This window comes from Bombus affinis, chromosome 13 (genome assembly GCF_024516045.1).
Source record: "Bombus affinis isolate iyBomAffi1 chromosome 13, iyBomAffi1.2, whole genome shotgun sequence".
Taxonomy (NCBI): domain Eukaryota; kingdom Metazoa; phylum Arthropoda; class Insecta; order Hymenoptera; family Apidae; genus Bombus; species Bombus affinis.
This window is the reverse complement of record NC_066356.1, coordinates 9,586,522-9,593,203: the sequence shown is the minus strand read 5'-3', so window position 1 is coordinate 9,593,203 and position 6,682 is coordinate 9,586,522.

Sequence of the window (6,682 nt, the reverse complement as noted above, 5' to 3'; positions counted from 1 at the left end):
TCGGCGGATTTGATCTTCGTTGGAAAGTTTTGTTCGTTTTCGTAGTGATAGCCACCCTGTTTATCAAAATCAGAACGTTGATCGCGAAACTCGGTAACCCTGGTAGAAGCTGCATCGCGTGATTCGACCAATGGGATCGTGTAAAGTTCAGAGGAATCTATTTCGCACACGTCATAGTCGTTGCTGTGCTTGTGATTCGATTCGCGTCGTTAATTAAAATGAATTGTATTTGACGAGTGATGGTGCGTTTAATTGAATCGCGAAACCTTAGGGATCGATGGTGCATCTTCGTGTCGCGCCTAACAAACGCAACTTATTTTCCATGCTTTAAGGGAATATTTCCATTTAGACGGAGCGACAAATTATTTTCTTTCCTTGGATATATAGATTTCGATTTGATTTGTTTTCCTTTCGGCAAATAGAACAACACGAATCGTGGCAAACGTTCGTGCTGCGTTTACGCTAAACATGTAAACAGGCTAAATCGGTGCATAAACCTGTTCTTACTTGCCAAACTTTTAGTAAATCAAATGTTACACAGAATAATCTACAGAAATATTTAAATAGGTAACATTAGGTACTAAAGCATTTATATTTATTTTTGTAAGATTTTGTTGCCAATATGGGACCGGTTAAAAGGGTTTTGAACTACAGAATTACTTTCTTCTAAGAAACAGAGAATATTTCCAATCCCATCACGTTCTTCTTTTGTCATCTTCAAACGTAATAGCTTCGATTAATTACATTCGTAGCAGATGTAAAAAGTAACCAAAGGTATAAATTCTTTCAGTCTCTTCAAATACTTTTTATATGATACAAAGGCTAGTAAAAATTTCAAGAGATCACGTGACATATTTTAATACGTCAATGATCAATCTTCTTCATCCTTTCTTCGGGCGTTAGGCATTTCGAGCTGATTCCCCGCTGCGACAAAGGAATCTTCTCTGATTCGCGTGTAATCACCTTTGAGATTAGCCGAAAAACAAGCTGGAATCGTCTGGACGAGCGTTATAATCCAACACAATAGGGCTTACAGCTGCGTTAAGACACGAACCCTGTGCATTGCCATTGCAGCTTTATTTTCTTCTTGTCCTCGTTAATACTTATTGTCGATAGTGCACTGTTAATACCGACTGTAATCCGAGACGCGTAAACATGGAACAACAAGAAAAACACACGAAAGAATCCTGATAACAAGCAGAAACTCTGAAACCGCTGTAGCAAATTACAAAAGTATTTATGATTGTTTAATAAATATAACATTTTATAGAACTGATCATGGATCTGCTCAATTCAGCTCCGGTAGTAATTTATAATAATAAAATAAAATACTTTAAGTACATTTGAAGCAAGTCTGCGAGAGAATTCAATTCTAGATACCACGATTTAGCGCAATTAATTGAAACAGCACGTAAAAATCAACTAACAGTCAGAATACGTAAAACAAGCTAAACAGCAACCAAAAGAAAGCACATTATTTTAACGCATCATCGAACTAAGTATGTAGACACGTACACTTTTAACTTATTATTATTAATCATTCTAATAACCAAGCTGTATATACCGGTAGTTTATAATTACAAAATAATGTACTCCAAACGCTAGAAATAAATCTTTGAAAAAAAAAAAAAAAATCCAATTCTTCGTCAACGCATCGCAATTAATTAACTCACGCGGTAAGAATCAACTGTCGATAAAAACACGCGGAACAAGCTAAGCAGTAATCAAAACAAAATCGCTTTAACACATCATCTTCGATCCACGTGCACCTATTATCACGTTATCCGCAGACTATACGTTATACATACACAGTAACAGTATAGCGGAATCACTATTAATTGCATGGTACAGCGTCGGTATACCGGCTGGACGGTTAAACCGTGATCCGCGAGCGTTTTGAATTCATCTTCCGGAGGATTTAATCCTTCGCAGCTATCGCCTGTTTACAGGGAGCGCAGGATCCACCGCAGGGATAGCACGTGTCGTGATTGTAGTTTATGGGGAGCTGATTGCAGGAGCGTGGGACGGTTGCAAGATTGTGGATGGGCTGAGTCGCCAGGTCTCGTCGCCATTCACCGGTGCACTTACGTACCCAGGCATCGTGTCAGTGTTTCGTTTCGTAATCATTAAGATATGCATTATCCCTCTAATGACGAGCAGCCGTGTGCAACAGCGTGTCCGATCGTGGACTCCGCGCTTCGTTCTTCGCTTCTTCGAGAGGGTACATAAATTTCACGTAAAATGCCTGTACACGAGCCTCCTTCAGTCTCGGCTCTGATTAAAGTGAAACCGTGGCTGCATCTGTCCTATAAATTAATTGGTTCGGCACTATCCCTCGCTTTTGTCCTTTTCAATGTATCCCTGTGTTTCTCGTTTAATGGATTTGTCGAGGAGAGCTGCCGAATGTTCACATTGCTCCCTTAAATCATATTACGCGTCAATTTCTCTCGTGTTACTAGGTTACGCATGATGATGCAAATATACTTGCAGGCCATAAGTGTCGCGACGCTTAATCGTTATATTTGTCGGAAAAGTCTAATAAATTTGACGTTATAAGGCGCTGTGAGAATGAAGCAACTGGTTTGTAATTAAATAATTAGAAAACGATAGCAGCGCAGAGTGTTCAACGTTTATTAATATTAAAGTTTCTTTTGTTTTATAAAGAAATAATGAATGCACAACATTTTCCGTTTTATACTATATTGTCGTATTATAATTACGTATGATCCATTTTGTTCTATCAAAATAAAGATCACAACGTTCGACAGATTAGGTTTCGTGTTCGTATAAGGATGCATCGTTATAAAAGACGGGTCTGTAAAAGAAAGACATTTTTCGGACAACCTAATACGATTTCAGGTTTCCTAATACGTACATACTAATGGCCGGAGGTGTAAATATATATTTTTATTCAATTTTAAATCAAACTCTACACGTACAAAATAATTTGGAACTTTCGGGAAGCTACGAATAATACTATTATAGGGGATTCTCGGAACAGTCGATATCGAGACAAAAAGACAATTTAGTCGAATGGCAAGCAGCGAGAACGAAACTCTCAGGAGCAAGTTCCATCATCAGCGAACAGAGATCATTCAATTTCGAACGCCTGGTCCCAAGAGTGATTTTCAAAGACAGTCTTGAATCTGCGCGTAGATCTAACCTGGTCAGAGGTTTCCAGGTGTCTATAGGTAAAATGATCAATCGGTCTATCGGGAATGATTCACCGGAAGTTCTCAAGAAACTGTCTGGCATCTATATCTTGGAAATTCGTGTAAAATGGGACGACTACAAAGAACTACATTTCCAATGGAATGTCGTTAGTAGACGCGTACATATATTTATATAAAAATTCGTTTGCCTATTACGCGTTCAATATCTTGTAATTTCGTCTAAACTTTAATTTTATACCGAGTAAGCAGAATAACTAACGAATATGGAGTAAGCTTTCGATGTAAGCTCTATTCTATCGTATTTTCCTTAAACTAGAGAAATTCTCTTTCGATAGAAAACGTAATTAAGTCGTAAACGATTGCAGTAGAAACGTCAGTTGTACACTTCTATTTCTTCTGCTTTTAATTTACATTTATTTTCCATTCGTAATCCACAAATTCAGCGCTTCAAATCCTTTAGTAGCCTGTACCTACGTAGAATCTTTTCCAAAAATATTTGACTAAAACGTTTGAATGCGTACGAAATACGGTGCAAACGGTTCATCGAAGAGAGTTTGTGAAAAAGTCCTGCTCCTCGTAAAATTAATCGTCATCGAGATCACGCCCACCAGGTTCTCGCGAGCAAATTGTTCCCAACTATAGTCGCGTCAGTAGGAGGGTAAACTGTCTCCACTGTGTGACACCGAGAGACTTGTCAAAATACGTCAATGCATAAGTAATAGTGCTGGTTCTGTCGCTTTTTGAGCTTCGGTCCCAAGAAACGGGAGACGAGTGAGCCGCGCCCCGGCGCGAGAAAAGGGGTGAATGGATGACAATTAGGTGAATCGTCGTCCTCCGGGAATATTTCCACGAGCAGCAGGCCTCGTCTACCATGTGTCCCTTCAAAGTGAGATTCCAAATATTTTAGTGAAAAACTGAAACTCTCTGGGGATAGCGACAAACCATCGGTAAATCCCATACAATTGAAGCAATGTTACGAGTCAAATTTTACAAACTACAAATTACAAGTTAATCGGTACTAATAAATTCTAACAAAGAACCATCTGCAAGTGGATATCAAGAATTATGCAAATCATTTTATTCCAATTGCGCTGTCAGAAATTGAACGACGTATTCACACTAATATAGATGTATTTTACCGTTATCATACAGCAATGACTCGTAATGCACCGATGAATAGCTACTTTGGATTCATAATATCTGTATACTATTCGTAGTAATTCCACCGAATGGCTTTAAGGATTACCCAGTCTTAATAAGAAATTGATGCAACGTGCAATAAGTGAAAAAATATTTTCATTCATCCGTAAAGACTATTGCCTCTACCTATGATACGGTGACCTACGAAAGGCCAGTAGAAACTCATGTGTCTCAAGATCTAACGCGTATATTCAATAGATGCAGTCAATGAACCACACGTAACATGACCAAAAAGCGCTGGCAAACGGTTCTGACAGAGCAAATGATTCAACAAAACTATCAGCCACGACCGGCTACATCGTTGAAACGGCTCGTTTCGTCATCCTCTTCCCTCTCGCGCAACCTGGCCAGCTAATATCTCAATCGTTAAAGTGGTTTTCGTCGGTGGCTGGGTATCCACCTATGCACCTACAGCAATAACCTATACTAAAGTATATTACACGAGCGTGGCTCGATAATACGTGGCCATTTTCATTTACCAGTCAGGCAAGCCGCGTATAGGCAGAGGGAACGCGCATTGGCAGCTTCAGAGAGAACTGGTACATCTGTACCACGCGAACAGAGAGAAAAGGAAAAAGATAGAAAGAGAGGCCGGAGTCGTCAGAAAAGCACCGGCCATTACGAGTGTTACAGCGGCGGTTCGCGCGGCGCGTCAAAGAGCGCTCATTAAATGCTGGCAATTAACTGCGGGCCAAGCTCTTGAAGGTTCTGCTCGAGAACGAAGCCAGAGCTTCGTTCTTTTCCTCTTTCACTCTCGTCGCGTCCGCTTGTGGGTTCTCTCTTATGCACGCGCTTTCCACGTCGAGCCTCGCAGTTGTAAAAGCGACCCACAACTATACGTATACACAAATCGACCCACACAGTTTAATGCAACTCCCTTGCCAACAAGAACTATCGACATGCGACCCATCTATCACGTAGTTATTTAACGCTGTGCAACTTGACACGATAGAAGAGAGATTTTTGGATGAATCGTAGAATTTTCGTATTTCGGTATAAGTTGATGATCGAATTGTTGGAAATATTAAATATTAAGATATCAGCGTACAGTTCATCTATCATACAGTGGTGGAAATCTAGCACAGTGTAGCTTATCTTAGCTTCCCGGTGAACTTGCGGTTTAATTTGATGATCTATCGCGTATGGATGTTAAAATTTAGTCGAGTAAATCTATTTCGTTAGGTTTTTTCATTAGGTTTCCACCGGTTCGATAATAATCATGTTGATAGGAGATATGTATGTATAGGAGAAATTGTGATTAGTTAAATTTATCGTATAGCTAGTGTGTGATAGTAGTAGTTTTGCAATTACTGCTAATAATTAATTTAGTAAACGGGCATTCGTTTGCAAAACTGTATGAAAGATGGTGCACATATTTCGAACTATGTTCGCGTTTAATTTTGTTGCAAGCTTCGAGCTTAGCCGACGGAAAATGAAATTCGAGCGAGAATTTGCATCTATCGAGTAATATAGAATTTGTTAATCTTTATATAAACATTTCCTGCGTCAAAAGGAAAGTGGGAAGAGAACCGAAGGTCTAATTTAAGGGACGCGATTATAAAAGTTCACAAATTAATCTTTTTAATTAGTTTTTTTACAAAATAAAAATTTGATCGAAACGTGGACATACTATGACCATCTAGCGGCAGAGAATGAAGTAATTTCCTCATGACGAAATTAAAAGATCAAATTTCCCTTACAAGCCTAAGTTTTCAATTATTTAAGAATTAAATAGAAACTTTAACTTTGTAATTAATTAATTATATACGTGTAATTAATGCAAGGTCCTATGGATATAATGGAGCCATCTGGCAGCGAATCAGTGAACACCAACCAGTAGTAAAAGTATCAGTAGTTCATCATAGATGGCGCGACCAGATGATTTTAGTTGATTATATTTATGTACGTATATATATATAGATAAACATAATACAAAAGTATTTATTTTATTATAAAGTACCATTGAATTTTTTAACTATATTTCTCGAAAACGTTAATCAATATACATACATATTTATACAAAAATTACACCATTAACGTTGAAATATTTTCATGAGTTACTGTATGTATAATAATGTATGATATATACGTACATATGTATATACGTATTTGCTCGACGTTCTATCTGCAAAACGATACGTTCGGAGATAGATACACTTCCAACAATTGTTGATTCAAACGCGGTCGATTTGCCGCCAGTCGAAACATCCCCACCCCAGTACGAAAGTTGATGGGCGAAACTGCGGGTTGCGGGGCAGTCGATTGTGGAAGCTTGTTGCGTGAAGATGCACGAATTGACGTTTCTGATA